The 10000-nt window shown below is 55.6% G+C and overlaps 1 protein-coding gene and 1 pseudogene across 1 annotated transcript in view; one reads left to right on the forward strand and one right to left on the reverse strand.

Annotated features, from left to right (window-relative positions):
- The window catches only part of LOC125908229 (large subunit ribosomal RNA), a 10415-nt pseudogene extending 2933 nt beyond the window's left edge, over window positions 1-7482 (forward strand).
- Window positions 1-10000, reverse strand: part of LOC120951292 (involucrin-like) — a 27976-nt gene that overhangs the window by 15472 nt on the left and 2504 nt on the right. The gene's annotated exons all lie outside the window — the stretch shown is intronic.

The raw sequence follows: 10000 nt of genomic DNA on the forward strand, positions 1-10000 counted from the left end.
TGAAACGGCGGTTCAACCGGGCCCGGACCGAGGAGCAGCGCGAGGAAAGGCGTCAAATGAAGTCGGACGCACGCGCTGCCCTGGAACGGGCCATCAAGCTCAGCAAGGACCAACACAAGCAGGATCTGCCGGAACAATTGGAACCGCACGGCTTTGGCCCTGCTTACCAAATCCGCAAGCAGCAGTGGGAAGGAGCTCGGGTTCCGATGGAACGGGATGCCAACAAGCTCCGGTTCATCGTGAATGAGCTCTTTCCCGATCGTCCCCCGATGGAGTGGCCCGAGACGGAAGTAGGTGGGGATCCACAGGATCCGGTCTCGGAGGAGGAGTTGGCGGAAGAGTTGAAGGAGATTGCCCGCTCACTCAACCCCAAGAAAGCTCCGGGGGACGACAACATTCCGAATATGGCTGCAGCTGCGGCAATTCTGGCTTTTCCGGAAGTTTTTGCTAAAAGCTATAAGCAGCTACTGGAGGCAGGCACTTTCCCCGACGCATGGAAGCGGCAACAGCTGGTGCTGCTTACCAAGTCGGGGAAACCACCTGGGGAGCCCTCGTCATACCGGCCAATTTGTTTGCTGAGTGTGCTGGGGAAAATTTTAGAGCGGTTGATTCAGCGGAGGCTGACAACCCATCTGGAGTCGACCGGGGGACTTTCGGACGCCCAATACGGTTTTCGTAAAGGGCGTTCAACCGTTGATGCCATCACTCGGGTGATGAACAACGGGAAAGTCGCTCTAGACAAGAAGCGAAAGGGAGATCGTCTCTGTGCGGTGGTAACGGTGGACGTCCGGAATGCCTTCAACTCGGCAAACTGGACAGCGATCGGCCAAGCTCTGCAGCGTAAAAACACTCCGCCTTATTTGCAGGCGTTGCTGCGGAACTATTTCATTGGCCGAACGCTCCACTACGATACGGATGAAGGAATAGTGTCGAGGACTGTATCTGCTGGCGTTCCTCAGGGTTCGGTTCTAGGACCAACACTTTGGAACGTCATGTACGACGACCTACTCCGCTTGCCGCTCGAAGGACTACGAGCGGACATCATCGGGTTCGCTGACGACGTGGCTTTCACATTTTTGGGAAGGACCACGGAACAGGTCAGCGCATTAGCAACGGCTAACCTGGAGAGGATCGAGCGGTGGCTGCAAGGAGTCGGTTTGGAACTTGCCCACCAAAAGACCGGGTTCATGATCTTTTGTACCCATCATGTCCCGCAGCTCGCAGAGCTTCAAGCGGGCGGTCACTCGATCCAATCCACGGAAACGCTGAAGTACCTGGGAGTGGACCTCTGCCGCAAACAGCACCACAGCCGGCATCTGGAAAGAGTGGTCAATAAGGCTTCACAGATTACGAATGCCTTGACCTGCCTGATGCCGAATAAGCGTGGTCCTAAGAGCCGCAGTAGGAGACAGCTCGTAAACGTCGGCAACAGTATCATCCGATACGGAGTTGCCACCTGGGGGCGATGGGTGCTCGACAAGGAGACCCATCGCAAATCGGTCCAAAGGGCGCATCGACCGGGGGCTCTCCGAGTCGCCAGCGCCTTCCAGACCGTGTCTTATGATGCCGCTTGCGTTGTCGCCAACACCACCCCGTTAGTCCTCCTCATGCAGGAGGATATCCGCTGCCACGACGAAAAGGCAGCGAGTGGTGGTGTTCAATCGGACATACGAAAGCGGCAACGGGAGGAGACGATGAGGCGCTGGCAGGACCAGTGGACAACGGGTGCAGGGCAACCAGGAGCACCAGGACTGAAGACGAGGAGGCTGATTCCAGACATTAATCTCTGGGTCAGCCGCAAGCATGGGGAAGTTGACTTTTTCCTCACCCAGCTCCTCACGGGGCACGGGTTCTTGCGCTCCTATTTCGTCGAGAAAGGCATCCTGGAGGGCTCGCCCAACTGCCCTGAATGTGGTGACGCCGTGGAAGACGTTGAACACGTGCTGTTCCACTGTCCACGGTTCGATCGGATCCGGAACGAGATGCAGCAGCGGTGCCATTCCCGAGTAACAATGGATAACATCGTCTCGGAAATGTGCACCCGCAGCGAAACGTGGGAGGCCGTCCGCGCCGCCGCCAGGACAATCTTCTCCACTCTCCAAGCGAGATGGGATGTTGAGCGTCCACCAACGGCAAGGCGACGCAGGCGGGCCAGACGGCGGGCGAGGGACGCAAATGGTGGTCCCTCAGGCCCTGCGGCACGGCAACAACCCGCGCCGCAAGGGCCACCGTAAGCTGGAAAGTTAGTTATCTTTTATTTAATTTCGTTTCTTTCCAGCTTTCTTTTTCTCTTCTCTCATCTATTTTCAGCTTTCTTCTATCTCTTTCTCCTTTTTCTTGTTTCCTCTATCCAAATCTCGTTTCAGGAGAACTGCCTTACGTGCTTGGAGTGGTGACCAACGATGCCGACCCCCCATTGCCCACCCGAAGCGTGGGCGATAGGACCAAAGGGACCGCGTCGCACCACGGAAAGCAGCGTAATAAGCAGAATCATCAGACCAGATCGCCGCAGAAGATGCGTCGTGACCCAGGGTGCAACCGCACACACGACTCCGCATGAAGTAATACGCACCACAAGCGTACCGGCCGAGTTGGGTGAGTCGGAGAGGGGGATGGAATATGCTCACTCTTCGTTAACAAAAAAAAAAAAAAAAAAAAAAAAAGGTAGCCAAATGCCTACTTTGGAAAGGTAACCCCACAGCCCAGTCATGATTAGAGTGTTCCAACAGAACCTCAACCATGACCAAACGGCACAAGACTTGCTTTTGCAAAGTGCTCGTGCCGAGGGTTGTGATATTCTGATTATCTCGGACCCCTATTGGGTGCCGAATAATAACAGCAACTGGGTTACCGATACCACTGGTCGGGTAGCAGTGGTATCAGTTGGGGATTATCCTTTTCAGCGCATCATTGACAACCAACGCGAGGACTTCGTTGTGGTCGAGATGCGGGGAATCGTTTTTTGTTCTGTCTACCTACCACCCGTGGGTTCCGATTTGACTGTCGAGGAGTACAAACGCAAATGGACCGAAATCGTGTCTGTACTTCCACGGAATCGGGACACCGTGATCGGGGGAGATGTAAACGCCTGGTCAGGTGCATGGGGGATGGAGCGGAGGTCAAACGACGGGGAAAGGGTATCTAGGGGGGGAGTTGTGATGGATGCGGCGGCTGCTCTGGGATTGGTTCTCCTGAACCAGGGCAACCAGAGCACTTGGATTGGGGCAAATGGTCGCAACTCCATCGTGGACGTATCCTTTTGCAGCCCCTCCTTGGTAGGGGACAACAATTGGCGCGTGTGTGACGAAACCCCAAGTGACCACAATACTATCAAGTTTGTGGTCGGCAGGGTTCCGAGACAGCGCGCCAACAACGAGGCACACTCAGCAGCGAATGGGGGAAGGTGGTCCACAAGATTCTTCGACAAGGATTTGTTCGTTGAAATCTTGAGGGACCAGGACATTTTTGGGCATGTTGCTACGCCAGAGGAGCTTACCCAGGCCATCACGGTGGCCTGTGATGGCACCATGCCTAGGCAACCCCCAAGGCGACAGGGCCGGCGGCCAGTTTATTGGTGGACGCCCGAGATTGATCGGTTGCGCAGCCATTTTCATGGAATGAAACGGCGGTTCAACCGGGCCCGGACCGAGGAGCAGCGCGAGGAAAGGCGTCAAATGAAGTCGGACGCACGCGCTGCCCTGAAACGGGCCATCAAACTCAGCAAGGACCAACACAAGCAGGATCTGCCGGAACAATTGGAACCGCACGGCTTTGGCCCTGCGTACCAAATCCGCAAGCAGCAGTGGGAAGGAGCTCGGGTTCCGATGGAACGGGATGCCAACAAGCTCCAGTTCATCGTGAATGAGCTCTTTCCCGATCGTCCCCCGATGGAGTGGCCCGAGACGGAAGTAGGTGAGGATCCACAGGATCCGGTCTCGGAGGAGGAGTTGGCGGAAGAGTTGAAGGAAATTGCCCGCTCACTCAACCCCAAGAAAGCTCCGGGGGACGACAATGTTCCAAATATGGCTGCAGCTGCGGCAATTCTGGCTTTTCCGGAAGTTTTTGCCAAAAGCTACAAGCAGCTACTGGAGGCAGGCACTTTTCCCGATGCATGGAAGCGGCAACAACTGGTGCTGCTTACCAAGTCGGGGAAACCACCTGGGGAGCCCTCGTCGTACCGGCCAATTTGTTTGCTGAGTGTGCTGGGGAAAATTTTAGAGCGGTTAATTCAGCGGAGGCTGACAACCCATCTGGAGTCGACCGGGGGACTTTCGGACGCCCAATACGGTTTTCGTAAAGGGCGTTCAACCGTTGATGCCATCACTCGGGTGATGAACAACGGGAAAGTCGCTCTAGACAAGAAGCGAAAGGGAGATCGTCTCTGTGCGGTGGTAACGGTGGACGTCCGGAATGCCTTCAACTCGGCAAACTGGACAGCGATCGGCCAAGCTCTGCAGCGTAAAAACACTCCGCCTTATTTGCAGGCGTTGCTGCGGAACTATTTCATTGGCCGAACGCTCCACTACGATACGGATGAAGGAATAGTGTCGAGGACTGTATCTGCTGGCGTTCCTCAGGGTTCGGTTCTAGGACCAACACTTTGGAACGTCATGTACGACGACCTACTCCGCTTGCCGCTCGAAGGACTACGAGCGGACATCATCGGGTTCGCTGACGACGTGGCCTTCACATTTTTGGGAAGGACCACGGAACAGGTCAGCGCATTAGCAACGGCTAACCTGGAGAGGATCGAGCGGTGGCTGCAAGGAGTCGGTTTGGAACTTGCCCACCAAAAGACCGGGTTCATGATCTTTTGTACCCATCATGTCCCGCAGCTCGCAGAGCTTCAAGCGGGCGGTCACTCGATCCAATCCACGGAAACGCTGAAGTACCTGGGAGTGGACCTCTGCCGCAAACAGCACCACAGCCGGCATCTGGAAAGAGTGGTCAATAAGGCTTCACAGATTACGAATGCCTTGACCTGCCTGATGCCGAATAAGCGTGGTCCTAAGAGCCGCAGTAGGAGACAGCTCGTAAACGTCGGCAACAGTATCATCCGATACGGAGTTGCCACCTGGGGGCGATGGGTGCTCGACAAGGAGACCCATCGCAAATCGGTCCAAAGGGCGCATCGACCGGGGGCTCTCCGAGTCGCCAGCGCCTTCCAGACCGTGTCTTATGATGCCGCTTGCGTTGTCGCCAACACCACCCCGTTAGTCCTCCTCATGCAGGAGGATATCCGCTGCCACGACGAAAAGGCAGCGAGTGGTGGTGTTCAATCGGACATACGAAAGCGGCAACGGGAGGAGACGATGAGGCGCTGGCAGGACCAGTGGACAACGGGTGCAGGGCAACCAGGAGCACCAGGACTGAAGACGAGGAGGCTGATTCCAGACATTAATCTCTGGGTCAGCCGCAAGCATGGGGAAGTTGACTTTTTCCTCACCCAGCTCCTCACGGGGCACGGGTTCTTGCGCTCCTATTTCGTCGAGAAAGGCATCCTGGAGGGCTCGCCCAACTGCCCTGAATGTGGTGACGCCGTGGAAGACGTTGAACACGTGCTGTTCCACTGTCCACGGTTCGATCGGATCCGGAACGAGATGCAGCAGCGGTGCCATTCCCGAGTAACAATGGATAACATCGTCTCGGAAATGTGCACCCGCAGCGAAACGTGGGAGGCCGTCCGCGCCGCCGCCAGGACAATCTTCTCCACTCTCCAAGCGAGATGGGATGTTGAGCGTCCACCAACGGCAAGGCGACGCAGGCGGGCCAGACGGCGGGCGAGGGACGCAAATGGTGGTCCCTCAGGCCCTGCGGCACGGCAACAACCCGCGCCGCAAGGGCCACCGTAAGCTGGAAAGTTAGTTATCTTTTATTTAATTTCGTTTCTTTCCAGCTTTCTTTTTCTCTTCTCTCATCTATTTTCAGCTTTCTTCTATCTCTTTCTCCTTTTTCTTGTTTCCTCTATCCAAATCTCGTTTCAGGAGAACTGCCTTACGTGCTTGGAGTGGTGACCAACGATGCCGACCCCCCATTGCCCACCCGAAGCGTGGGCGATAGGACCAAAGGGACCGCGTCGCACCACGGAAAGCAGCGTAATAAGCAGAATCATCAGACCAGATCGCCGCAGAAGATGCGTCGTGACCCAGGGTGCAACCGCACACACGACTCCGCATGAAGTAATACGCACCACAAGCGTACCGGCCGAGTTGGGTGAGTCGGAGAGGGGGATGGAATATGCTCACTCTTCGTTAACAAAAAAAAAAAAAAAAAAAAAAAAAAAAAAAAAAAAAAAAAAAAAAAAAAAAAAAAAAAAAAAAAAAAAAAAAAAAAAGGTAGCCAAATGCCTCGTCATCTAATTAGTGACGCGCATGAATGGATTAACGAGATTCCCTCTGTCCCTATCTACTATCTAGCGAAACCACAGCCAAGGGAACGGGCTTGGATGCACTAGCGGGGAAAGAAGACCCTGTTGAGCTTGACTCTAGTCTGGCATTGTAAGGCGATATAGGAGGTGCAGCATAGGTGGGAGGGCTTCCTCGTGGAGCTCGCCTCTGAGATACCACCACTCTTACTGTTGCCTTACTTACATGATTGGGTGGAACAAGCGCGGGCCCCAGGTCCGGATCGTGCGCGCACCTCCTCCGGGGGGCTGTGGCGGCGGTTCGCCTGCGCGCGCCCAATGCGCCGTGTTTCTCGCTCAGCGTCCAGTGTGTCGCTGGGTGGTGCCGCCGGGGAGACTGCATCGTAGCATCGTCGTGTGTAGCGTGTTACCCGCTTGTCCGACCGTGAGCCGTGGCCCGCAAGGGTACAAGCTTGCGTACGTCGGTGCATTCGTGGTGCACTGCTTCTGCGCGGTCGATCGTTTATGATGTCACGTTTGCCCCCGGTTCCGCGCGCCGCCCGGCTCGAAGACTCCTGGACAGGTCCTTTCGGTCCACGTCATGGACAGTGCCAGGTGCGGAGTTTGACTGGGGCGGTACATCTCCAAAACGATAACGGAGGTGTCCAAAGGTCAGCTCAGTGTGGACAGAAACCACACGCTGAGCATAAGGACAAAAGCTGGCTTGATCCCAACGTTCAGTACACTTCGGGACAGCGAAAGCTTGGCCTTACGATCCTTTTGGTTATAACGAGTTTTTAGCAAGAGGTGTCAGAAAAGTTACCACAGGGATAACTGGCTTTTTTTTTTTTTTTATATCGAGTGGATTTTTATTGATCGTATGTTACATCGAAAAGAAAACCCAGCCCTCTCATAATCCGCCCCTTATGCCCTGCGAAGGGATTTAAGGGTGGACGTGATGCTCATAGGGAGCCTAACTTTTTAGCCGTGCGTTCGCACCTTTCCGTTTATTTTAGTTGAAATTCTATTTTCCAAACTGTTCTTCTGAATTCATTCCCTTAAGGGGAGCCCTATATCTGTACCGAAGCACCTTTCTTTTTTTTTACACTTTCGTTGTTCTTTTTACTAGAGTTAGCTTTAGCGTGCCGCTCTTTCGGCTTCGGCTGCTGCTGCCTGCTGGGCAGCATCAAGTCCGCCTCGCTCGACGTCATCGGGTTCATCGTCACTTTCGCTCGACCAGGCATCATGGCCGAACAGCGCTCGTAGCATTTGGATTCCACCGTTCCGAATCATTCGTTGTCTTTCCCGCCAGCGGGCCACTCTCCGTCGCCCATCTTCGAGGCGAGCGGCCTCCCTGGGTGTTGGTGGTGGAGCTGGTGGAGTAGGTTGACTTCTCCTATTGCGCTGGCGGTAGGCACGATTTGCCTCATTGTGGAGCTGCCGCCGTTCTTCAGTGCGGCGATCGTCTTCCTCTCGCTGTAGCTGCTGTTGTATTTCAGCTTCCTCACGATTGGAAGCAGCCCGCTGTTCTCGTTCCGTGTCCCAGTCACGCTGCAGCGTTGTTGTTATTCGACGTGCCGCCTCACAGAAGCTGCTCCAGTTGTCTTGGCTGCCCATAAGGAAGTCCTGAAGACTGTCCGGCGTGACCGGATTCGGCCCCAGTTCACCAAAGTACTCCATCCTCACTCGAGCAAACCTGGGGCATTCGAAGATGGCGTGATGGGCATTTTCCGGAACACCCGCACAGCTGCGACAGTCAGGGGATTCCGTAAAGCCGTTGATGGCCAGGTACTCTCTGAAGAACCCATGTCCAGAGAGCACCTGGGCCAAGTGGAAGGTCATCTCCCCGTGTCTCCGGCCTTGCCAAGCGCTGATGTCGCGGATTATCCGATGCGTCCACCGGGTGTATCTGGAGGTGTCGGCCTCGGCGTCCCATTGGCTCTGCCACATCGTGATGGTGCGCTGCCTCTCCTCCAACCGGATGGCTGCCTTCGTTATCGACCGACCCGGATCATTAACACGCTCGAACACTCGCGCATCCTCCTCTATCAAGAGACAGATGGGGGTCAGCCCGGCGAGGAGGGTGGCGGTCTCATACCTTACGGTACGGAAGGTGCGTGCCACCCTCCGTGCTGAGACTCGCTGAACCCTCTCCAAAAGTCGACGACACTCTCTCTTCGTCACCTCGCCATGCCAGATGGGCGCAGCATATCGGATGACCGACTCTGCGACCGAGGCCAACAGTCGCGCTTTGCTGGTCTTTGGTCCACTGTGGTTGCGCAAGAGGCGGGTAACGGCATCTGCTATCTTCCTTGCCCGAGTGGTTACCTCTCGGACATGGGGCAGCCACGATAGGTGATCGTGAAGGGTCACCCCAAGGTAACGCATCGTGCGGGAAGATGTCACCTCCACGTCCCCTACTCTTATGGTGACCTGCGTAGGGTTCTTCGTGCTGGAGATAAGCACGCACTCCGTCTTTTCCGGCGCAATCTGGAGATGATGTTGAGCCATCCAGTGAGAGACACTGGCGACCGCCTCCTCGGCTGCAGCCTTCACTGCATTTACGTCGATGCCCGGAATCAGCAGCACCAAGTCGTCAGCATACGCCACCATCTCGCAGTCCTGCGGAAGGGCGACGTCCAGAACTCCATCGTACATGGTGTTCCACAGGGTGGGGCCAAGAATCGAACCCTGTGGAACACCAGCCGTGATGGACCGAGTTACTGGGCCGTCGGATGTCTCGAAGACCAACTCTCGGTTCTCGAAGTAGCTCCTCACGATTCTTTGCAGACCAGCAGGTACTCCTTTCATCTGCAGTGCAGTGGCGATGGCCTGCCAGCTTGCCGTATTGAAGGCATTCTTGACATCCATTGACACGACCAGCAGGAACCTGTTATCCCGCCCGTTCGTGCGGCGGAATCTCATCGCGCTCTGACCAGCCTCGATCACTGTTCGAATGGCACCAATTGTAGATCGCCCCCTCCGGAAGCCATGCTGCCTGTCTGACAGCCTCACCGCAGCAGGATCTTCCAGGTGGTTGTGAAGTCTGTTTAGAATGAGCTTCTCCAGCACTTTCCCTAAGGCATCCAGCATGCACAAAGGTCGGTATGACCCGCTGCTACCCGGTGGTTTCCCCGGCTTGGGGAGCAGTACCAACCGCTGTCGTTTCCATGGTGCTGGAAATGTAGCCGTTTCCAGACAGCTTTGGTACAACGCCTGGAAAACGTCCGTGTACGCAAGGATTGCAGCCTTGACAGCGGCGTTCGGAATTCCGTCAAGGCCCGGCGCTTTTTTGTTCGGCATGGTGCTAGCTATCAGACGGAGTTCCGGGATCGTGACTTGGGTCCATGGAGTCTGCTGGTCTGCAGGCTGTTCCTGTTCTTCCTCGGAACTGATGCTGGGCCAGTTGAAGGGCGGATGTTGCGGGAAAAGCTCTGTAACGATGCTTTCAAGCCTCGCTCTCTCCGTCTCGGGTGGAGCCCTTCCACCGCGAAGACGGGAGAGGACTACTAAGTACCCGGCTCCGAAAACGTTTTCCTCCGCAGCATCGATCAATTCCTGGAAGGCGGCCTTTTTGCTGGCACGTATAGCTCTATCCAGCTCAGCTTTAGCTGTTCGGTATTGGGCTGCAGCCAGACTTCGGTTCTGGAGATCACT

The sequence above is a fragment of the Anopheles coluzzii genome (assembly GCF_943734685.1).
Source record: "Anopheles coluzzii chromosome X unlocalized genomic scaffold, AcolN3 X_unloc_9, whole genome shotgun sequence".
NCBI classification, from domain to species: Eukaryota; Metazoa; Arthropoda; class Insecta; order Diptera; family Culicidae; genus Anopheles; species Anopheles coluzzii.